General features: G+C 40.0%; 1 protein-coding gene across 3 annotated transcripts in view; it reads right to left on the reverse strand.

The window, feature by feature from the left end:
- Window positions 1-25,621, reverse strand: part of CKAP5 (cytoskeleton associated protein 5) — a 177,373-nt gene that overhangs the window by 77,161 nt on the left and 74,591 nt on the right. For all 3 annotated transcript variants that reach the window (XM_055547027.1, XM_055547024.1, XM_055547026.1), the window contains one exon: window positions 25,461-25,518. The gene's annotated coding sequence lies outside the window, so the exon portion shown is untranslated. Of the gene's footprint in view, window positions 1-25,460; window positions 25,519-25,621 lie in introns of those variants that run through there.

Below are 25,621 nucleotides of genomic sequence, written 5' to 3' on the forward strand. Positions count from 1 at the left end.
AAAACAAGGATAAGACAAAATACACATACATGCCCAGAAATCTTTACTCAAACCGTCTAAGAAGGACAACTGGATTAAAGAAGTATAACAATTATGTAACTGTCATAGAAAATTTAAAAATGTATTACTTGGCCAAGCCAGACAAAATCTCATCACTTAAGTAGCCAGTAACAAAAATGACAAAACTTCCCCTCTAACTTAAAAAAAACTGCACTGCCTCCAGGTAATTCTCATTAACAAGGACAAGTGTTACCCTCTTATTGGAGTATTTTGCATATGGGGCCGGAAATGGGAACTGCTCCTCTAGCAGGTTATCTCAACAAACTTGGGTGGGCTTGCTGTACTAGTCCTGAGATGGTGGCCTCCCACCTACTCCTTCAGAGAGGGGCAAAAGAGCTGACTCTTTCATTCTGCTATTCATATCAGTGGGAAAGGTTAACTGGACTCTCCTCAATAGATGATCACTGTCAGTGTCTCCAAAAGTGGGGGATTCAATAGCAAAACAGGCCTCTGGGGAGACAGAAAGCTAAACCTGGCTGTGAATTAGGTCAACTTTGAGAGTTACCGCTCAGTTGTACCAAGATAGCTGAAAATCCAATCCTTACTCATCTCAGAGTTTGCCAGGTCTCCAAATCCCAGGCTAAGGACCCAAGGCCCAGGACCCTAGATTCCAGCTCCACCCATCTAGCTCAGCGGGATTATACTGGGCAAAAGCAATCCTCTCATTTCAAGCAGGAACCAGACTGGGGCAAAGCTAGGCTGTGGGCACAGCTCAACCACTGCATATCCAAACCAGCACCCTAGAGCCGCCGTCACCACCCAGAAGCAGAGCAGATGCCCCAGGCTTTAGCTCACTGCAGCCGGCATTGTTTACGCTCTTTCGCCGCCTTAGCCTCTGATAGGCCAGGAAAGTCCCCTGTACAGTCCACCAGGACTTCCGGCATGGGCGCGGGATGCTTGACCCTCGCCCGCAGTTTGACACTTACGCTCCCCAGCAGGGAGAGGTCGCAGCCCTACGGTTCGAGGCGGCGTGGAATCAGCAGGAATACCGGGCGGGCGGGGGCGGTGGCAGCATTGGTGCGGAGGGCCGCTGGGAAACGCCTCCTCGGGGGCGGGGCCCAGAGCGCTGTGTCAGAGTGCCCGCCCCACCCCGGCCGGCCCCGGCCCCCGCCCGGCACACACTGACAGCTTAAAGGGGCCGCACACGCCTGTGCTCAGAGGTCTGCAGCACTGGGCGGGCGCTCCTTCCATCCCACAGGGCTTTCAAGGCAAGACGCTAATGTGAAGGGCCAACTAGGAACACTCTACTTCGGTTAGGTGTGGACCTCTTCTTTTGTGTGTGGCAACACAGACAATGTTCCAGAAACAAAGGAGGTGACCTGTTCTTACTATCACAATCTTAATGCCTCCTTCAGAGGTGAAAAAAATTGCGGCAAGAAACAAAGCTTCAGGGTAAATATATAGCCCCCATTATGTTAGTGGCTTATTCCACTAACTGCTTATTAACTCGAGCAGTTAGCATTTTTCAAATGCAACTCAAAGGCACAGAAAAGAATTCTGAGAGCCTGCACTGCTTCACCTCACCCTTTCACTGACTTCCTTCTCTTCCGTACAACGAGGAATCCTAGACAACGACAGAAGATGGATGTGTGTGCATGCCAAGTCGCTTCAGTCGTGTCCCACTCCGCGACCCCATGGATTGTAGTCCACCAGGCTCCTCTGTCCATGAGATTCTCAGGCAAGAATACATTGGTTGCCATGCCCCCCTCCAGGGGATCTTCCCAAACCAAGGGATCAAACCTGGGACTCTTGTATTGCAGGTGGATTCTTTACCATCTGAGCCACCAGGGAAGCCCATGTAATATGAAGAATTCTTGAGAAAATTGTAGTAGAAACTGGACTAAAATCTCAGGGAGTTAAGTAATGGTCTCTGATCTCTCTTTAGGTTATTAAAGAATTTTAAATTTCTTTTCATAGGAACAATTTTTCCTCAATCTCAACTTACAAGGTTTGTATGCATTTTGTGTCTCCTTTACACTGTCAGGAAAGCGATTTATATGTTTATTAAGCCTGTATTGTTGTTCTTCAGTCACTAAGTTGTGTTCGACTCTTTGCCGACCCCATGAAATGCAGCATGCCAGTTCTCCACCTTCTTCCTGAATTTGTTCGAACTCATGTCCATTGAGACAGTGATGCCATCTAACCATCTTATCCTCTGTCCTCCCTTTCTCCTCTTGCCCTCAATCTTATCCAGCATCAGGGTCTTTTCCAATGAGTCAGCTCTTCAAATAAGGTAGCCAAAGTACTGGAGCTTCAGCTTCAGCACCAGTCCTTCAAATGAATATTCAGGGTTGATTTCTTTTAGGATTGACTGATTTGATCTCCCTGCTATCCAAAGGACTCTCAAGAGTCTTCTCCAATACCACTGTTTGAAAGCATCAATTCTTTGGTGCTCAGTCTTTTTGATCCAACTCTCACAACCACACACAACTACTGGAAAAATCATAGCTTTGACTACACGGATCTTTGTCAGCAAAGTGATATTTCTGCTTTTTAATAGCTTTTCTTCCAAGGAGCAAGCGTCTTTTAATTTCATGGCTGCAGTCACTGTCCGTGTTGATTTTAGAGCCCAAGAAAATGAAATCTGACACTCTTTCCACTTTTTCCCCATCTATTTGCCATGAAGTGATAGGACCGGATGCCATGATCTTTGTTTTTTGAAGGTTGAATTTTAAGCCAGCTTTTCCACTCTCCTCTCTCACCTTCATCAAGAGGCTCTTTAGTTCCTCTTCACTTTCTGCCATTAAAGTGGTATCATCTGCATATCTGAGGTTGATATTTCTCCTGCCAATCTTGATTCCAGATCCTAAGTCATCCAGCCCAGCATACCTTCACCTAATCTTGATAAATAAACATACCTTATTAAAACCTTAAGTCACCCCTAAACCTATATAAGAATCAATTTAGTAAAGCCAAAGACCATTTATGGGCTTCCCTGGTGGCTCAATGATAAAGAATCTATCTGCCAATGCAGGGGATGCAAGTTTAGTCCCTGGGTCAGAAAGATCCTCTGGAGAAGGAAATAGCAACCCACTCCAATATTCTTGCCTGGGAAATTCCAGTGACAGAGGAGCCTGGCGAGCTACAGTTCAGGGGGTCACAAAAGAGTTGGACAAGAGTTAGTGCCTAAAGAACAACAACAAAAGACCATTCATAAGTGCCCGAACATCTTCCACCCCAAATAGGAGTTCAAGTGGAAATTTAAATTCCAAAGGACAGGCACAAAGACTGCTCTAATATGGAGCAGACCCAGGTTACCCTTATTCTGAAGGTCTTAGAAAATTCTAGGCTAAGGTTGCCATGAAAAGAAGCTGATTCAGATTAGAACAGTCTGATTTTGAATTGCAAAAAAAAAAAAAAAAAACCACCTCATTTCAAAGTGCATTTAACTGTGAATGATACTTTTGAATTAGGTAATTAAGACCTTCTTTCATTCTATCTGTATCAAGCTTACACACTGCTCTGAGAGCAATGCAGTAGATCAGCCTTCCCACTAGACAGTGAGCACCTCACGGCAACGGTTGGAATGTGTCTCATCTTTCTTCCCAGGACGTGACACCAAATGAATACTCAGTAAATATTTACACAAAAGGTATGACCAACACTTATTTTGACAAAGGAGTCCAGGTAACTTCAATAAGCCTAGTGCAGTGAGTATACACGTGCATGTTCACATACAAATGGATAATACCCAGTGCTGCACTTACTACAGAATTAAAAATTTAGAAAAAAATCCATTGATTGTACAACTCAGTGCAATCAGATTTATATATTTTGTCCCAAAGCAAAAACATTTTATATAAATATTCCTGAATAATAATTAAATATCTCACCAAATGTCACAGCCCAAAATATTTCGGTTATTGTGTCCTTTTCTCCATAAACCACAAAGAGACTAAACTGGACATGTAAAACCTTCACAATTCAACAAATTACCAGAAAGAAGTATTCTCCGGGGCAAAGTTGAAACTGTTTAGGAAATGATTCAGCAAACATTATATATGGAAGAGAATATGGGAAAATGATAATTCATTTATCAGAAAAGTGGTTATTTCTTGTGCTTTAAAAAAATCCTTCTTCATTGTAATGTTTTTTCCTGAAACAAATCAAGCACAGATTAAGGAAAATATTTATTTACACATAGCCAGAGTGAAGGGGGAGAAGGCAATGGCAACCCACTCCAGTACTCTTGCCTGGAAAATCCCATGGACAGAGGAGCCTGGTGGGCTGCAGTCCGTGGGGTCGCTGAGTCGGACACGACTGAGCAACTTCACTTTCACTTTTCACTTTCATGCATTGGAGAAGGAAATGGCAACCCACTCCAGTGTTCTTGCCTGGAGAATCCCAGGGACGGGGGAGCCTGTTGGGCTGCCGTCTATGGGGTCGCGCAGAGTGGGACACGACTGAAGCGACTTAGCAGCAGCAGCAGCAGAGTGAAGGGGGGAAAGTTTTAAGCATTAACTGGAATTCTTTATTAGATCATATTCAGTGAAGGGAAGAGGCCAAGTTAGTGATTAAGAGCGAGGACTCTGGAGTCAGAATGCTTAGTTCAAATCCTGGCTGTGCCATTTATTAGCTGTGTGGTTTTAGACAAAAACTCTTACCTCTTTGTGCTTCTGTTTTCTATTTGTAAAATGAGGAATTTTTTACCTTACTGGGATAATTAGGAGAATTAAATAAGTTAAGTTTCTTTTACTTAAAAGTGCCTAGAATTAATTGCTGAACATAAGTAGTAAATAAAATACATAACGTTCAACAAATACTGTCTACCTTTTCTATCACATTCCTCCACTAAAAAGTAAATGAATAGCCCCTTCCCACTGACTGCTCCCTGTGTTCCTCCTAGCTGTCAGAAGTTAACTGAGGATTAGAGGGAGAAGAGGTCCTCCAACCCAAGAGCTTTTAAGTCAGGTTTACTGAGGTATAACTTACATACACTAAAATTCTTTAGTATAACTTACATATACTACAATTTACTTTTAAAAATTCTTTCTTGGAGTAGAGTGGATTTACAATGTTGTGTCAGTTTAAACTTCACTCTTTAATACACAGTTCTATGCACTCTGACAGAATCATGTATCCATCACCATAGTCAAGAACATCTCTACAAGCCCCGCAAACTTTCTTGTGCCTCTTTGTAATTAACCTCTCTCCCCCAGACCACCACTGATCAGGATTCTGTTCCTACAGGTTTGGTTTTTCCACAACGTCACATAAAAAGAACCAGATAGTGTGTAGTCTTTTGAGTCTGGCTTTGTTCACTTAGCACAACTGAGATTATCCGTGTTTTTTTCACATGTCAGTAGTTTCACTTCATTGCTGAGCAACATTCCCTTATATGATCTAACACATTCTGTTCATCCATTTACCAGCTGAAGGACATGTGGACTGTTTACAGTTTTTAGCAATTGCAAAAAAAAAGATAAAAAACCCAAACAGCTACAAATTTTTATATGAACATAACTTTTTATTTCTCTTGGGCAAATATCCAGGAGTGGGAAAAATGGGTGATAAGGTAAGTGCATGTTTAATTTTATAAGTAACTGTCAAATTGGTTTCTAAAGTGTCTCTTTGAACCCTTTCATGCTCTTCTACTAACAATAAGTCAAGGGTAACTGGATTATTACTTATTACTGATTTTCAGTATGGATCTGTATTTTTATACCTATCAATTACAATCAGTTCTTTCTGCAATTTAGTATTAATGGTGTGTCATTAGTCTTCTATTAATGAAGAATCATTGGATCACTTGATGTGAATCTTAAATGTTACTTTATAACACTTTCAAAGGGAAATATCAATGAAAATTACTTTTTCAAATCCCATCCAAGAGTAGTCATATCTGGTAATTTTTTCTGGATCAATGAGCTATAAGAATTAACAAAAACTACTACTAGTAACTAAATATATTAGGTATACTTCTGTTAATCAAACTTGTAACATTCAGACAAGAGTTTCCAGAGCCTAAATAAAATTTATCAACAATGTATATAGCAAGTATTATTTAACATCTTTAGCAAAAGTATAATTCTCCTGATTAGGAAACAAAAAGGACACATACAAGAAAATGTTTGGAAACTCATTATAAATACTATGTCCAGAGACTTCCCTGGTGGTCAGTGGCTAAGACTCCAAACTGGCAATGTAGGGGGCTCAAGTTTGATCCCTGGTAAGGGAACTAGATCCCAGAGGCCATAACTAAGACGCAGCACAGCCAAATAAATAAATATTATAAAAAATAAATACTATTTACAATATCACATCAAAATGCCGCTGCTGGTTATGCAAATTGGCACATCCAATTTCGAAAATATTTGATATCAACAACCCATTCCCAAGAGAATTGAAAGTCCACACAAAAGCTTGTATATAAATGTTAACAGCACCATTACTCATAATAGTCCCAGAGTGGACTATCCATCAACTGATAAATAGGTGAAACAGATTGTGATCTATCCATTCAATGGAATATCATTCAGCCATAAAAAGGAATGATATATCCTACAACATGGGTTAGCCTTGAAAACACTGTAGTAAGTGAAAGCAGAAAGACAAAGAAGGCCACATATTGTATGATTACGTTGATACGAAATGTCCAGGTTAAGCAAATGCACAGAGACAGACAGAGCCAAGGGCTAGGGGTGGGAGGGCAGGGAGGGAAATAAGGAAGGGGAGTGACTAGTAGTGGGTATGAGGTCTCTCTCCAGGCTGATGAAAATGTTCTGCTATTAGATAGTGGTGATGGCTGCACAACTCTATGAATGTATTAGGGAGCCGCTGTATACTTTAAAAGAATAAATTTTATGCTATGTGAATTCTATCTCAATTTTTAAAAAACCCATTAATAGGAGACAAATAAATAAGCTATAGTATATTCACAGAAAAGATATCATACAGCAGTGAAAATAAATGAAGACAGCTATTAGTTAAAACATGCATAATTTCACACACCATGCTGAGAAAATAGCTAGTTACTGAACAACATCAGATCAGATCATTATGATTATTCAAACCCAAATACTATACTGTGTAGGGACACATACATTTGTAGGTAAATTTAAAGGACAAGTATGAGGATGATATCCTGAAAACAGCAAAGCAGAGAAGGCCAGAGATGCAGTCAAGGAAGGGTGCACAGGATATTGATATGATCTACTTCTTAAACTGCGGGTAGGAATGCTAATGTTTCTTTTTTAAAGTTCACAAACTAGACAGCATATTAAAAAGCAGAGATATTACTTTGCCAAGAAAGGTCCGTCTAGTCAAGGCTATGGTTTTTTTCAGTGGTCATGTATGGATGTGACAGTTGGACTGTGAAGAAAGCTGAGCACCGAAGAATTGATGCTTTTGAAGTGTGGTGTTGGAGAAGACTCTATTTATTTATTTATTTATTTATTTTTACAATATTGTATTGGTTTTGCCATACATCAACATGCATCTGCCACGGGTGTACACGTGTTCCCCATCCTGAACCCCCCTCCCACCTCCCTCCCCATACCATCCCTCTGGGTCATCCCAGTGCACCAGCCCCAAGCTTCCTATATCCTGCATCAAACCTGGAGTGGTGATTCGTTTCTTATATGATATTATACATGTTTCAATGCCATTTTCCCAAATCATCCCCCTCTCCCTCTCCCACAGAGTCCAAAAGACTGTTCTATACATCTGTGTCTCTTTTGCTGTGGAGAAGACTCTTGAGAGTCCCTTGGACTGCAAGGACATCCAAACAGTCCATCCTAAAGGAAATCAGTCCTGAATATTCATTGGAAGGACTGATCCTGAAGCTGAGACTCTAATATTTTGGCCAACTGATGTGAAGAACTGACTCAGTGAAGGCAGGAGAAGGGGACGACACAGGATGAGATGGTTAGATGGCATCACTGACTCAGTGGACATGAGTTTACTCAAACTCCAGGAGTTGGTGATGGATAAGGAGGCCTGGCGTGCTGCAGTCCATGGGGTTGAAAAGAGTCAGACATGACTGAAGGACTGAACTGAACAAAAATGACTTATTATATTTAAAATACTAACTATCCCATGAGTTTCAAAATGAAAGGGGAGGGGGGAGCTCTGCCTCTAGCTAATAAAATCTTACAACTATAGTGTTCAGACAGAAACTTGGAGAATACTTTTTATATCCCCAAATCCCTGCTCTACTTAATTAGCTGTGAAACCTTATGGAAGTCATTTAATCTTTGGGGGCTTTAGTATTCTCACACATAAAACAGATTTCCACTGTTGTGGAACAGTATTCCACAACAATGATTTATATATAATAAACAGCAGGCTTTTGCAATTCCAAATTTTTCAGTACCAGGATATATGCGGCTTACGTTAGATGTGTGGAAAGTACTTTTGCTTCAGTGGTAAAAACCTCACAGCCCCATTCCCTTTGGCCCTTGGTTAAATGACAACAAAGGAATGGTAGTTTGCTTTATGCTAGTATCTCAAATGTGGTGATAATTCAAAACCATAGTTTGCAAAAATGTGGGTTCCACTATCATTTTCCTTTTTCAGGCATTATACCCTGGTAGAAAATATTTTCTCCCCAGATTCAAAAAGTAGAGATTCACACAAGTCACTCAAAAAGCAAAAATGTACTTAGCAGCTACTTATCCATGGCAAAGAAAGTAATGTAAATAGTAAAAATATTCATTCAAAAAGTCAGAAATTTGAATTGTATCTCCTTCTCCTAACACTCAGTACTGAAAAGTGACTTACTAAGTCATCTAGTCACATCTATCTCAATTTGTGACACCAAATAATCAGAATCACATACAGAGCAGGCCTTTCTATAGCCTGTACTCAGGGCACCAACTGCTGAACTTCCACTATCAACCATCACTAGAATGGTATTGAAAGTAATGCATTAAAAGCCCCAGACAAGTGGCTTCACTGGAGAAGTCTACCAAACATTTAAAGAAGAATTAACACCAATCCTCCCAAATTTTCCCAAAAATTAAAGAGGATGGGACATTTTGCATCTGGTCCCATCACTTCATGGCAAATAGATGGGGAAACAGTGGAAACAGTGACAGACTTTATTTTGGGGGGGTTCCAAAATCACTGCAGATGGTGACTGCAGCCATGAAATTAAAAGACACTTACTCCTTGGAAGGAAAGTTATGACCAACCTAGACAGCATATTCAAAAGCAGAGACATTACTTTGCCAACAAAGGTCCATCTAGTCAAGGCTATGGTTTTTCCAGTAGTCATGTATGGATGTAAGAGTTGGACTATAAAGAAAGCTGAGCACTGAAGAACTGATGCTTTTCAACTGTGGTGTTGGAGAAGACTCTTGAGAGTCCCTTGGACTGCAAGGAGATCCAAGCAGTCCATTCTAAAGGAGATCAGCCCTGGGTGTTCTTTGGAAGGAATGACAATAAAGCTGAACTCCAGTACTTTGGCCACCTCATGTGAAGAGTTGACTCATTGGAAAAGACTCTGATGCTGGGAGGGATTGGGGGCAGGAGGAGAAGGGGACGACAGAGGATGAGATGGCTGGACGGCATCACTGACTCGATGGACGTGAGTCTGAGTGAACTCCGGGAGTTGGTGATGGACAGGGAGGCCTGGTGTGCTGCGATTCATGGGGTCGCAAAGAGGTGGACACAACTGAGCGACTGAACTGAACTGAACTGAACTGAACACCTTCAATGATAAAAACACTCAAACTAGGAAAGAAACTATATAATCAAGGCCATTTAGGAAAAGCCCACAGCTAATATACTTGGGGTACTTTCCGAATGGCTCAGCAGGTAATGTGCGTGCAGGAATATGCCTGCAATACAGGAGACACAGGTTTGATCCCTTGGTCAGGAAGATCCCTTGGAGAAGGAAATGGCAATCCACTCTAGTATTCTTGCCTAAAAAATCCCATGTACAAAGGAGCCTGGCAGGCTCTAGTCCAAAGGGTCACAAACAGTCAGATATGACTGGGCACACATAACATCATACTCAAGAGCGAAAAACTTAAAGCTTTTCCTCTAAGAGTAGGAACAAGGCAAGGATGCTTGTGCTAACAATCCTATTCAATATAGAATTGAAAGTTAACGTTCTTTGCAGGAAAAAAAAAGTCTTACGCAGAGAAATTAAGCAAGATGAAGAAACGAAAGAGATTTAAGTCAAACAGGAAGAAGTAAAATCATCTGTTTGCATATAACATAATCTTATATGTAGAAAACCTTAAAAGATTCCACAAAAGAAAACTGTGAGAATGAATGAATTCAGTAAATGAATAAATTTTGTGAACAGAAATGAATTCAGTAAATGAATGAATTTTGCAGAATACAAAACCAACACACAAAAATCAGTACTGTTTTTATATACCACTCATGAAAAATATGAAAAGAAAATTAAGAAAACAACTCCACTTAAAATAACATCAAAAAGAATAAAATACTTGGGAATACACCTAACCAAGGACATGAGACTTGTACACTGAAAGTTATAAAACAATGCTGAAAGAAACTATAGAAGATACAAACAAAAAGACATCCCATATCCATGGCCTGTAAGATTTAGTATTATTAAGATTCCATATATCTGAAAATAATCTATAGATTCATCATAATCTATCAAAATTTCAACAGCATTTTTTGTAAAAATAAAAAAAATAATTTTAAATTTCATATGGAATCTCAAAGGACCCTGAATAGTAAAAACATTTTTGAAAAAAAAAAAAAAAAGTTGCAGTACTCTTCCTGATCCAAAGCATATTAAAAAGCCTCAATGATCACAACAGTGTGGTAATGGCAGAAAGACAAATAGACCAATGGAACAGCATAGAGAACCCAGGAATAAAACCCTTGCGTATAGGGTAAAATTATCTTTGTTTGACAAGACTGCCAAGACCACTCAGTTGGGAAAGGATGGTCTCTTCAACAAATAATGATGGGAAAAACCAGATAGCTACATGTAAAAGAATGAAGGTGGACCCTTATCTTACATCATACACAAAAACAAATATGAAATCATTAAAAATCTAAATGTAAGATCTAAAACTACAAAACTCCTAGAAGAAAACATAGAGGAAAAGCTTTGTAACACTGGAATGCATAATGATACCGTAGATATGATGCCAAAAGCACAGGCAACCAAAGCAAAAAGGGCCAATGGGGATTACATCAAACTTAAAAACTTTTGTTTATCAAAGGACAAAATAAACAGAGTAAAAAGGTAACCTACAGAAGGAAAGAAAATATTTACCAATCATTTATTTGATAAGTGTTTAATATCTACAGAATATCAAGAACTCCCACAACAAAACTCCAAATAATCCAATTGCTAAGTCTCTTCAGTCATGTCTGACTCTGTATGACCCCATGGACTGCAGCCTACTAGGCTTCTCCGTCCAAGGGATTCTCCAGGCAAGAACACTGGAGTGGGTTGCCATTTCCTTCTCCAATGCATGAAAGTGGAAACTGAAAGTGAAGTCACTCAGTCGTGTCTGACTCTTAGCAACCCCATGGACTGCAGTCTACCAGGCTCTTCCATCCATGGGATTTTCCAGGCAACAGTACTGGAGTGGGGTGCCATTGCCTTCTCCGATAATCCAATTAAAAATGGGCAAAAGACTTGAATAGATGTTTCTACAAAGATGAGTATTTTGCATATTTATTGAAATTCACTGGAAGGGTGGACGCTGAAGTTCCAATACTTTGGCCACCTGATGCAAAGAGCCAACTCATTAGAAAAGACTCTGATACTGGGAAAGACTGAAGGCAGAGGAGAAGTGGGGGCAAAGGATGAGATGGTTGGATGGCATCACCGACTCAAAGGACATGAATTTGAGCAAACTCAGGAAAATGGAGGACAGGGGAGCCTGGCATGCTGCAGTCCATGGGGTCACAAAGAGTGGGACAAGGCTTAGTGACTGAATAAGAACAACAACAAAGATGATATATCAATGGCCAATAAGCATATGAAAAGATGCTCAACATCACTAATCATCAGAGAAATGCATGTCAAAATCACAATGGGATTATCTCTTCACATCCAATAGAAGGGTTACTATCAAATAAACAAATTTTTAAAAATCAGAAATAACAAATGTTGGTAAGAATGTAGAGGAATTGGAACACTTGTATACTGTTGGTGGGCTTGTAAAATGGTGCAACAGCTACAGAAGACAGTATGGAGGGTTGCTCAAAAAAAGTAAAAATAGAGTATCGTACTATCATATGATCCAGCAGCCCCACTTTTAAGTGTATGGGTAAGTGTGGGTATATGTATCTCCAGAAGAACTGAAAACTGGGGCTCAAATTTACACTCATGTTCCAAGCCACAGAAGCAACCCAAACGTCCACTAGAGAAAGAGTGAATGGATAAGCAAAACGGGGTAAATACACACAATGGAATATTAGCCTTAAAAAGGAAGGAAATCCTGTTACATGCCACAATATGGATGAACTTTGAGGATATCATGCTAAGTTAAACAAGCCAGCCACAAAAAGATAAATACTGTATGAGTCCACTTACAGGAGGTACTAAACTAGTAAAATTCATAGCAATAGAATCGTGGTTATCACCGGCCAGGGAAAGGGGAAAAGAAAAGTTGTTTAATGGATACAGAGTATCAGATCTGCAAGATTCAAAAGTTTTGGAGATGTGCTTCACAACAACTGAATGTAACCACTAGTTTAAAATTATGATGGTAATTTTTATGTCACATACTTTTTAAAAAATATTAGTTTTTAAAAAGTGAGACACTCATCTGTTCAAAATGCTTTGTAGGTATTTAAAGAAAAAAAAATAAAGAAGACTAAAGAAAATATTTAAATACTCATGTGGAGGAAATCTATTATGAAGTTTTAAAAAGAGTTTGGGAAGCTAGCATATGAAGCCTAACTCCTTTTTTGTGTGTTTAGTAAAAATATAAAAAGAGGGTCATACACATTGCTGGTAGGCTGATAATGACCCCCAAAGATATTGGGCTGTAATCCCTGAAAACTATAAATGTTGTTTCATTTGGGAAAAGGGTCTCCACAGATGTGATTAAGAATTTTGAGATGGGAAGATCATCCTGGATCATCTGAGTCAGCCTGAATGCAACCACATGTATTCTTACAAGAGGGAGACTGATGAAAAGCTGACATACTCAGAGGAGACGGTGATGTGAAGACGGAGACGAGCAAGACTGTAAGAGGCTGGAGGGATGTGACACAAGCCAAGGGACACCGACAGCCGCCAGAAGTGGAAGAGGCGAGAGCCGGGCACGCCCCAGGGCCCCTGGAGGAACACGGCAGTGCCTCAGTTATCAGCCTCCAGGAAGCCTCATCCTAAATTTTTCTAAAATTCTTACTGAAATAGTGTTGATTTACAATGTTGTTAGTTTCAAGCATACAGCAAAGGGATTCAATTGTGTGTGTGTATACAAAAAATAGCAAGAAGAGATAAGAAAGCCTTCTTCAGCGATCAATGCAAAGAAATAGAGGAAAACAACAGAATGGGAAAGACTAGGGATCTCTTCAAGAAAATCAGAGATACCAAAGGAACATTTCATGCAAAGATGAGGACCTAACAGAAGCAGAAGATATTAAGAAGAGATGGCAAGAATACACAGAATAACTGTACAAAAATGATCTTCACGACCCAGATAATCACGATGGTGTGATCACTGACCTAGAGCCAGACATTCTGGAATGTGAAGTCAAGTGGGCCTTAGAAAGCATCACTACGAACAAAGCTAGTGGAGGTGATGGAATTCCAGTGGAGCTATTCCAAATCCTGAAAGATGATGCTGTGAAAGTGCTGCACTCAATATGCCAGCAAATTTGGAAAACTCAGCAGTGGCCACAGGACTGGAAAAGGTCAGTTTTCATTCCAATCCCAAAGAAAGGCAATGCCAAAGAATGCTCAAACTACCACACAATTGCACTCATCTCACACGCTAGTAAAGTAATGCTCAAAATTATCCAAGCCAGGCTTCACCAATACGTGAACTGTGAACTTCTTGATGTTCAAGCTGGTTTTAGAAAAGGCAGAGGAACCAGAGATCAAATTGCCAACATCCGCTGGATCATGGAAAAAGCAAGAGAGTTCCAGAAAAACATCTATTTCTGCTTTATTGACTATGCCAAAACCTTTGACTGTGTGGATCACAATAAACTGTGGAAAATTCTTCAAGAGATGGGAATACCAGACCACCTGATCTGCCTCTTGAGAAATCTGTATGCAGGTCAGGAAGCAACAGTTCGAACTGGTTCCAAATAGGAAAAGGAGTTCATCAAGGCTGTATATTGTCACCCTGCTTATTTAACTTATATGCAGAGTACATCATGAGAAACGCTGGGCTGGAAGAAACACAAACTGGAATCAAGATTGCTGGAAAAAATATCAATAACCTCAGATACACAGATGACACCACCCTTATGGCAGAAAGTGAAGAGGAACTCAAAAGCCTCTTGATGAAAGTGAAAGTGGAGAGTGAAAAAGTCGGCTTAAAGCTCAACATTCAGAAAACGAAGATCATGGCATCCGGTCCCACCACTTCACGGGAAATAGATGGGGAAACAGTGGAAACAGTGTCAGACTTTATTTTTCTGGGCTCCAAAATCACTACAGATGGTGACTGATGCCATGAAATTAAAAGACGCTTACTCCTTGGAAGGAAAGTTATGACCAACCTAGATAGCCTATTCAAAAGCAGAGACATTGTTTTGCCAACAAAGGTTCATCTAGTCAAGGCTATGGTTTTTCCTGTGGTCATGTATGGCTGTGAGAGTTGGACTGTGAAGAAGGCTGAGCGCCGAAGAATTGATGCTTTTGAACTGTGGTGTTGGAGAAGACTCTTGAGAGTCCCTTGGACTGCAAGGAGATCCAACCAGTCCATTCTGAAGGAGATCAGCCCTGGGATTTCTTTGGAAGGAATGATGCTAAAGCTGAAACTCCACTCTTTGGCCACCTCATGCGAAGAGTTGACTCATTGGAAAAGACTCTGATGCTGGGAGGGACTGGGGGCAGGAGGAGAAGGGCTGGATGGCATCACTGACTCGATGGACGTGAGTCTGAGTGAACTCCGGGAGTTGGTGAGGGACAGGGAGGCCTGGTGTGCTGTGATTCATGGGGTCACAAAGAGTCGGACACGACTGAGCGACTGATCTGATCTGATCTGATACAAAAAATATTTTTTTCCATTATAGGTTATTACAAGTATAGTCCCCTGTTGGTTATCTTTATGTATATATAGTACAGTGTATATTTTAACCCCAAACTCCCACTCACCCTAAATTTTAGACTCAACTCCAGAACTGCCAGAGAATAAATTACTGTTGTTTTAAGCTGCCAAATTTGTGGTCATTTGTTTTGGTAGTCATAGAAAACTAATACATGTTTGAAAGCACATAAAAATTTTCTGGATGGATCCACAAAAAATTGTTAACAATGACAATTTTTAGAAGAATGTATATGGGACTAGCTAAAGAATTTTTACTTTTCATTTTAATACATAGCCTTGTCTTTTATTTTAATGAACAAGCTTCAATATTTTTTATCAAAATGTTTTTAAAAGCTCTAAAACTTTAAAATCCCAGCCTGGCACCTTGAAGCTGAATCTGTCTATACATATCCCATAAGCCTCACTTCCTCCCCTTAGTATTTTTTGGACATCGTATCTCCCTTGAAAGAGAGATCTGAATCTTATTTATTGCCCCAGCATCTAGTAGAGTGCTTTGTCCTCTAACACATAATTCCTAAAACAGCACAATTTCATCAAATTATAGAACTCTTAAATATACAATAAATGTGTTCTGAGTTTATAAATAAAATTTTGCATGCTGAATGTATTTAAAATGTGAAAGGAAAACATGATATAATAGAATTCTAAAGCAAACCCTTTTTTGAAGTGAAAAATATTAAGTAATAGATTTCAAAAATTTAGAAGATTTTTGTCACTGTTTTCTTAGTACCTACTTTTTGATTATGAAATCCATTAAAAGAAGGAAATTTTAATTTTAGATCGTTTATTTGGTAAAGTCATGGCAGGAGAGCAGTTGCTTGCAATGAATCTTATTATAGAGCACTCTAGTCAAAATTAAATTCAACCAAAACCGTCATGTTGGCTGCCAGAGTAAGATCTGAGTTCTAGCACTTGCTTTGTCACACACTAGCTGAGTCTTAGTTATATCACCCATCAGGGAAGACCCATCATGGCAAACAGCAAGCACTCAGGAAACAGTAGCTATCATTACTATATTATTATTATAAGCATCATCTCAGAGTCATTTAGAGATCTTAGACAGACTTCAGTTTAGTTCAGTTGCTTAGTGGTGTCTGACTCTTTGCGACTCCATGGACTGCAGCATGCCAGGCCTCCCTGTCCATCACTAACTGCCTGAGCTTGATCAAACTCATGTCCATTGAGTCAGTGATGCCATCCAACCACCTCATCCTCTCATCATCCCCTTCTCCTCCCACCATCATTCTTTCCCAGCATCAGGGTCTTTTCAAATGAGTCAGTTCTTCACATCAGTTGGCCAAAATATTGGAGTCTCAGCTTCAGATCAGTCCTTCCAATGAATATTTAGGACTGATTTCCTTTAGGATGGACTGGGTGGATCTCCTTGCAGTCCAAGGGACTCTCAAGAGTCTTCTCCAACACCACAGTTCAAAGGCATCAATTCTTCGGCACTCAGCTTTCTTTATAGTCCAGCTCTCACATCCATACATGACTCCTGGAAAAACCATAGCTTTGACTAGACAGACCTTTGCTGGCAATGTCTCTGCTTTTTAATATGCTGTCTTCAGACTTAATCAAACCTACATTTTAATCTTCTGGTTCAGGAAAGGCCTAAGTTAGCTTAGGGTTCTCGACCAAGTAATGCAAGTCTCTGATCTAAAACAAGTCTGTTGGTTGTAAAAGCAATCTATTCCTTCTTATCCTATAGAAAGCAGATTTACTGAAAGTTAAACAAGTAAAGCCTGGATAACTCAATCAGTAGAGCACCAGACTTTTGACTTCCCTGGTGGCTCAGATGGTTAAAAAGAAAAAAAAAAAAAAAAAAAAATCTGCCCACAATGCAGGAGATCGGGGTTTGACCCCTGGGGGAGTAGGAAGATATCTTGAAGAAGTGAATGGCTACCCAATCCAGTATTCTTGCCTGGAAAATTCCATAGACAGATGAACTTCACCAGTCACAAAGAGTCAGACATGACTTACTAACACTTTCACCTCTCAAACAAGTAAATGTCATTTTATATTACTCAGGAGACTATCCATATTCACTTGGAGGAATTCCCCATATTAAATGTAGGTCAAAATAAGCAGGCAGTCCTCTAAAACATAAAAACTGTTTTCCTTTACTGCCTAGAGGTTTCTGATATGGGATTTGATCTTTACTCACAAATGAAGAACTCATGCTAGTTCAGGACTGGGGGTTTCATGAGGCTTTCTTTTTTTTTTTTTTTTTTAAAGGAATGTATCACATAAGAAAGGGCCAAAAGAAAAGTGTGGAATTACAGTATTGAAAAAGACACCTAAAACACAAGAATGAGAGACTTCATATAGCAAATGAATAAGGACACGAAATGATGAAAAACAAACACTGCAAATAAATACATAAAAGAAATAAAACAGCAAAATGAATTAGAGAATAAGATGTTCTAGATAGCCAAGTTTGCTAGAGGTTTGTCCCTGAAATATCGATTATTTTATATAACTCTTTTCCATGTAAAATAAATCTAAGAAAATACATAAGCTTCACACTCTTCTTAAACAAAATCGACTGATAATTATTTAAAATTTTCAGGATAATCCATTTGAGCAATCAATGTAGCAATACCCTCAAGATGTACTGCCAAAGAGTTATGAGGGAATCTTGTATCAAAATCAAGTGGTTCCAGTATGGCTGTTTTGAATTTTAATGTTCTGTAGCTTTCCTTCCTCAAACTTCCTGATCAAACTAACACTTCTAGTTAATTTGTAGCAGTACTATCTAATTTTAGCTCTTGATTTAAAGAAGCAAGCAGGGTGAAACTGTGCATAAAGAGCAGGATCTACTTGAAGGAAGTCAATAAAATTTAGAATGCAGAAGACTTTTTTGGTTTATTTCCTGGCAGTTAACTTTCAGATAAATAAAATGCATCTTTAAGTCTTACGATTGAAAAAAAGACAACTGATTAAACAAACATTTTCAAGACATACTTGAGACTATTCCACTTTTTTCCTCATCTTCATAGAAAGAATTTTAAGCTCATTTTAATTAATAACCTCTAAGAAATATAATCAAGATGGAGAAGGAAATGGCAACCGACCCCAGTATTCTTGTCTGGAAAATCCCACGGACAGAGGAACTCAGTGGGGTACAGTCTATTGGATCACAAAGAGTTGGCTAAGCAACTAAAAAACAACAAGAAGAAATATAATCAAGACATTGAAGAAGTAAGTTTCTAATGTCTTAATAAAATAAAAATCACTTTTGAAAAGACAGAGGTCACCAAGGCTTATCTGAGATCATATCTATGCCAAAAATGTCTGACCATTCCAACAAAGTCAGAATTTATACTTTGCATCTCTGAACAAAGATCATATTCCAGGAATAAGCAACTGCTGTTACCAATTAAGTGAAAATAATGTTTTCTGTGGCACTTAAAAAGAGTTATGGAAGAAAAAAGAAAGAGCTCAGTAAAAAGCATATCACAAAGAGGACATTTGTTTGGGACATGAGTTTCCTTGGAAAGTTGAAGACCTGTATGAAATCATGTTTAGCTTAATACAGATAGAAATAAATAAAACAACTATATATGTGTGCATATGCAGGAGTTAGTATACAAACATACCCAGCTCTGTTTACTGAGAGGACCTCAAAACAATGACCCCCCAGAAATAAGCACATCTAGATCTTGGTTTCTATCAATAAATATCACAGTCTCGTAGAAGGAACCAGGGCTGATTCTACAGCTGGGATGGGGAAAATACTAGATCGGTCTGGAGCATCTTGCTCTCCCAGAAAAGTGCTCAGAATGAGCTAAAATAAATAACATAGATCAGATTATAAAACAGATATTCATATTTATATAGATAACTGGTTAAATAGAAAAATAAATGGGGGAGAACAGACAAATTTTTGTTACAAAATTCCAAACAATCTATGTAGATACTGTTCCACCTTCAGTAAGCAGAACTTATGCCCATCCATTTTGAGGATTGGCTAGACTCAGAGACTCACTTCCAAAGAATAGGTATAGAAAGGAAAAAATAGTAACTTTACTTCTCAACCTGGCAAACACTACCTTAACCAAGTGTTCAAGGTTGACATCATCAGTGATATCATATAGTCCCTTGATAAGAAATGATGGTGTTCTGTGACATTCTTTCCAAAAACACATAACCCTTGTCTAATAATGAGAAAAACACGGGACAAACGTGGAAGAAGAATATTCCACAAAATAACTGACTAGTACTCAAAACTGTCAAGACCATGGAGACAAAGTAAGACTGAGGAACTGTCAAAGACCAAAGGAGACTAAGAGAGATGACAACTAAATGCAATAGGTTACCCAGGATTGGATCCTCAAACAGAAAGGCGATATGAATAGAAAACTACAGATATCCCAACAAAACCCGGAGTTCAGTTAAAAGTAATGCATCAATGTTGGTTTCTTCATTTTGACATATGTACCATGTAAGATATTAACAATAGAGGAGATTGGATAAGAGGTATACAGAGTGCTATATCTTAGCAACTTTTCTGTAAATCTAAAATTATTACAAAATAAAAAAGGTTATTTTTTAAAGGTTTTGTCAAAAAAAAAAAAAAAAGCCCGAAAAACAAAAAACCCTATCATTTACCTTCAAAACAGTCATGTCTTGAAAAACAAAATTTTTAAAAAGTGCGATACCTCAGACCTACTAGAATGGCTAAAATTTTTTAAAAAACTGGTGAAACTAAATGCTGACATGGATGTCAAGCAAAAAGAACTCCCGTTCATTGCTAGTGGAAACGCAAGATGGTATAGCCACTTTTGAAAAGTTTGGCAGTTTCTTACAAAGCTAAACATTGTCTTACCAAGCTAAACACTGTCTTACCCTATGGCCCAGCAATCACACTCGTATTTACACAGGAGAACTAAAAATTTATATGCCACACACAAATATTTATAGCAGCTTTGTTCATAATTGTCAAAAACTAGAAGTGACCTAGATATCCTTCAATAGGTGAATGGATAAACTGTGATACACACACAATGAAATCTTATACAGTAATAAAAAGAAATGAACTACCAAGCCAAGAAAAAACATGGGAGAACCTTAAATAGATACTCCTAAGTGAAAGAAGCCAGTCTGAAAAGGTTACGTAGTGTATGATTCCAATTATATTACATTCTGGAAGAGTCAAAACTATGGAGACAATAAAGAGATCAATGCTGCCAGAGGGTGGGGGAGGGAGAAAGGATGAATAGGTGAATTATAAGAGATTTTTAGGGCAATGAAACTATTCTCTACAATAGTATAATGGTGGATAAATAACATTATAAATGTCAAAACTTACAGAAGTTTACAACATAAAGAGTAAACTTTAATGCATGCTAATTTTAGAAAGTCATTTGGGAGACTGAGGAATCCCATAAAATGTGTGAAACCATCTCACAGAAGTGGGTGGGGAAAAAGAACTGACTTAAGCAAATTTGGAAATGAATGGACTTTAACACTGAAGGCAAAAGGAACTGGACATAAGCACTGTATTAGTGTTGTTTAGTCACTGAGTCATGTCCGACTCTTTTGCGACCCCATGGGTTGTAGCCTGTCAGGCTCCTCTGTCCATGGGATTTCCCAGACAAGAATACAGGGGTGGGCGGCCATCTCCTTCCCCAGGGGATCTTCCCAACCCACCCACGTCTCCTGCTTGGCAGGCGGATTCTTTACCACTGAGCCACCTGGGAAGCCCTGTACTTCTAGTTAATAGTTATTTTTTATGGGAGTATGGATTAAAAATTCAGATACTGCTACACATATCTACTGGAGCTGAATAGAACTCCTGTTTAATTTGGTATAGAAACAGATAGCAACATATAGGAATATCTATAGATGTCTATACACACCAGTTAGTATATATACCTATTAGTTCTGTTAGTTGAGAGTGCCTAAAAGAAATGACACCCCCCCAAAAAAAATTAAAAAAAAAAAAAAATGACACCCCAGTAGCAATGAGAACACTTACTGCCCAGATCTTGGTTTTTATTACCATTCTCCAATAAAAGGTCCCAGGATATCCAGGAGAAATGACTAATTCTAGCACTGTGACAAGAAATATACAAGATGAGCTTATTGCATCTTGTAGTGTTCAGGTTCAGTCGCTCAGTCGTGTCTGACCCTTTGCGACCCCATGAATCGCAGCACGCCAGGCCTCCCTGTCCATCACCAACTCAGACTCACGTCCATTGAGTCAGTGATGCCATCCAGCCATCTCATCCTCTGTCGTCCCCTTCTCCTCCTGCCCCCAATCCCTCCCAGCATCAGAGTCTTTTCCAATGAGTCAACTCTTCGCATGAGGTGGCCAAAATACTGGAGTTTCAGCTTTAGCATCATTCCTTCCAAAGAAATCCCAGGGCTGATCTCCTTTAGAATGGACTGGTTGGATCTCCTTGCAGTCCAAGGGACTCTTAAGAGTCTTCTCCAACACCACAGCTCAAAAGCATCAATTCTACGGCGCTCAGCTCTCTTCACAGTCCAACTCTTGCATCTATACATGACGACTGGAAAAACCATAGCCTTGACTAGACGAACCTTTGTTGGCAGAGTAATGTCTCTGCTTTTCAACATGCTATCTAGGTTGTAGTGTTGGGAACTGCTAAAAAAAATAATTAAAACACACACACACACACACACAGATATGGGAATGTTAAAGGGGAACAAGAGCCAACTGAGAGAATACTCAATGGATAAAGCTGGAACAATTCGAGCAACAAAGTAAAGCAGTACTGGAATATAACTCAAAGTATAAAATACCCTTCAGTTTATGCTGATATAAATCCTTGACTAAACTAATAAATGGGGAAAGAGAGACAAATTTTCCACGCAGAAGAAATTCAAATAAATTATCTAGCTATGCCGCCCCAAGGACAGGGAGCACAATCCCTCACTTCATAAGTGGGCTGTACTTCCTTCCGAAGACCACAGTACAGAAAGGGGAAAAGAGTTAACTCTGTAGTGGAGAAACCAGACAAACACTACTTCAGCCAGATGATCGAAGTCAATGCCAACAGTCATAAATCATGTTGATAGTACCCTTTATATGATGGGATTAAAATGGCATTCTCTCTGTGATCTTCCTACCCAAAACACATAACCCCGGTCTAATTATAAGAAAAACATCAGATAAATTGCAACACATGAACATTCTACTAAACAATACCCCTAAAAACTTCTACATAAAGTTTTTAAAAACTAGGGGGAAACAGTGAGGTGGGGAAGCCAGATCTATCTTCTCTCTCAGTCAACACAAACATAAAACTATCATTTTTCCATGATTTTTAGTTGAAGACTTTCCAAATTAGTCTGCTAAGATATTGCTATATCCAAAGACACAGAAACACTGGTTAGTTGTACAGTTTATTACATGGAGAAAACTATGCCAGTTTTGGCCAACAAACATTTTCCGGCCACCTTATTTGTCCTAAGCACCGCTTGAAGCATTGAAATAACCTCACAGATTAAAAAAAAAAAAAAAAGCTCCTCTGCCCTGCTTTCATTTCTGTGAGGAAATCAGACAATATACAAGCAAACAATAAATGACCTATCATATAGCAATAAATGCTATACAGTTTAAAAAACAAAGCGAGGTAAATATGACCAAGAGGGCTACATTAATTGGAGCTTGGAAAATGCCTCTTTAAGGAGATGACATTTGAGTTGAGACCTGAGTGATGCCTATACACAAAGACAAGCTTGAGGCAGGGTAGAGCAGGTGGGAAGTTCCAGGCAGAGAGAACACACACAAATGCCAAAAAGAGTAACTTTTAAGTATTTGAGATAAATCAAGTGGGAAGGCAACCGCCCTGATAGAAACAAAGTAAGCAACATATCCTGAACTCTACAGGTACAAATATGCATTTAACATTAATTGAAATAAAGTTTAAAAAAATTCAAACCTCCAACACTGATCACCAGGAATTCATCAATCATTAGATTCACGTCTAAACTCTACGCCCCCATTTAGTCCTGTCTCCTACTGTCACAACTGTCCATCTCTCATATGGTAAATATGCCATTTTGAACTGTTCTTCCACCTTCCCTCTAAAACCCACCATGCCTGTGGTTCACATTTCCTTATGTCTCTGATAGAAGTATTTAAGAAAAAAAGGCAAGAGGGAGAGTCTACCCAGAAAATGATCCCAAATTCTCCCTAACAGATCTCATTACTTCACACAGTACAACCAGAAGTTATGTGCAACAGCACCGAACAGACTAACTTGGGTTCAAACTGAGGTGCCATCAGTTGTATGATTTTGAGCAAGCTGCATAAGCTTTCAAGACTCAGTTTCCTCATCTGTAAAAGGTTGTGAGAATTAAAACAGATAAAACGTGGCACCCAGTAGAATATTCAGTAAATGTTAACTACTGCTGGTAGAAGTAGCTGAGCATTTACTTTGTTCAAGGACTAGAGCTGGCCAGAGGGATTATAGAAACGACAATTTGCTACAGCAAACTGTTTGAGAGATAAAATTGTCAAACTCCCTTAGGTCAGGGGCTTTGTCTTTTTCTGGTTCACCAGTGCATTCCCAGAATCTAGAACAATGTTTAACACACGGTAGGCATCAATATTTGTTGAATGAATGAATGAGACTCCATTAAGACAAAGGAGCATAAAGGAACTTGACTTTGCTCCAACATAAAGAAAAGTTTTCCTTCCCCATTAAGATTTTAAACAATAACCTAAGGCACTGTTAAATACATTTATTATTTTTCATTGCTTTCCCAAAACCTAAGACAGTGTTCATAATATTAGGGTACTCAAATTTATTGCCGTTAAAACTCTGCTGTTAAAATTAAGCTGTTGGTCAAAAATTTTAAAGTAATAAATTATACAGTTTATTGTTAAGGAATATTTTTGCTTGCTGTTGCCTGAGTGAACAAACTTTAAACACTTGTGTAAATTTTTTTCTCATGGGTTTACCCATTATGTTTAATTTATGTTGGCAAATATATTTTGATTTTACCTTTCTCTATGTCATTTTATAAAAACATTACAGTTTATCCAGTCATTTAAGAAAAATTCAAATCTTTTACAATTTCTTAAGTTTCAAAGATTGTTACCTTCATTATCAGCTCTTTAGGTCAAAGAAGGACTTTTCAGGGTGATAAAAATGGAGAAAGGAGGAGTTCACCTCTCTCAAAATGAGTTTTCAGTTACTATAATTATGCATAAAATAAGACAGGGAGCATTTCTGGGCCAACACTTGAAGCCTTGAGTCCCATAAGAATTAAACTGCAGCCATGCATAAATTTGGGGCAAGTTCTGCAAAAACCTCTTCTTCCTCTATTTTCGCTGAATGAAAAACTCATTGCTCAGATTCATCAACACGAGTTTATTTTCTAACACATAATAGCCGCTCTGGCCACACGATTTTCACCATTTTCTATTCCAGAAACAAAAACGGACGCGTTTAAATCCGGCCTGACAATTACCACAATGGCAGGGTCGCTGTCTCGACAGCCACAGTGGTTAAGAGCTTAACAAGTAAGAATCTAGTTTACCGAGATCTCACGTTCAAGTAGCAAGGCCTGATTAACCTACACTGCTGGCTATTGTATGGGTCCCCCAAAGCTTCAAAGCTGGAAATATACCTGAACTCTACTGACACCTTCTGAGAGAGAAAGCCAGGCGGAAGGGCGGAGCGATGCGATCCGAATCGTTTTAAATCGCAGCAAGCCGGCGGGGCCGCAGGTGCGCGGGCCGGGCACAGGTGCGCGGGGAGGCCCCGGGACCACTGCCCTTGTCACGCTCTGAGGCGACCAGGGCCCTTCACAACCACCACAGCCCACGGAGGTTCTCGCTCATTCATTCATTTGACAATTACGCGAGGGGCGCCGTAGCAGGGCCGGCTCGCAGGCTCCCCGGCCCCAGCACCGGAACACCCTGAGCCGCCAGACGCGGCCCTGCGCCGCACGCATCCTTCGGGCGCGGCAGCCCGTCCCCCGCCGCGCCGCGCTCCGGTCACCCGGATCCCGGCCCCGGCCTCAGCCGCACCCGAGCGCCCACGCCCCCCCGCCCTCCTGCCGCCCGTCCCCCGGCCTCCGCCCCGCTCCGCCGCCTCAGACCCGCCGGGTTTGTGGGGCGAGGAAGGCGCGCGTCCGCGGAAGACCCCCGCACCCCGCGCCCGGGGTGAGGGGCCGCTCCGCGCGCACGACTCGTGAACCTGAGGGGCCTAGGCGGGTGGGTCGGGCCCACAGTCCACTCACCTCCGCCGGGCCAGAACCGAGAGGTTGCTCTAAGCCGTTTGAAACCGCTTGGGCCGCCGCACACCCCGCAGTGTCCTCGTTGTTTATTGGTCCTGGGCGGACCGCCCATTGTCCTTCCATTGGTCCGTTTGAAAGAACTGTGGGCACGCGCCGCCCGCAGC

The sequence above is a fragment of the Bubalus kerabau genome, chromosome 15, assembly GCF_029407905.1.
Source record: "Bubalus kerabau isolate K-KA32 ecotype Philippines breed swamp buffalo chromosome 15, PCC_UOA_SB_1v2, whole genome shotgun sequence".
NCBI lineage: Eukaryota > Metazoa > Chordata > Mammalia > Artiodactyla > Bovidae > Bubalus > Bubalus kerabau.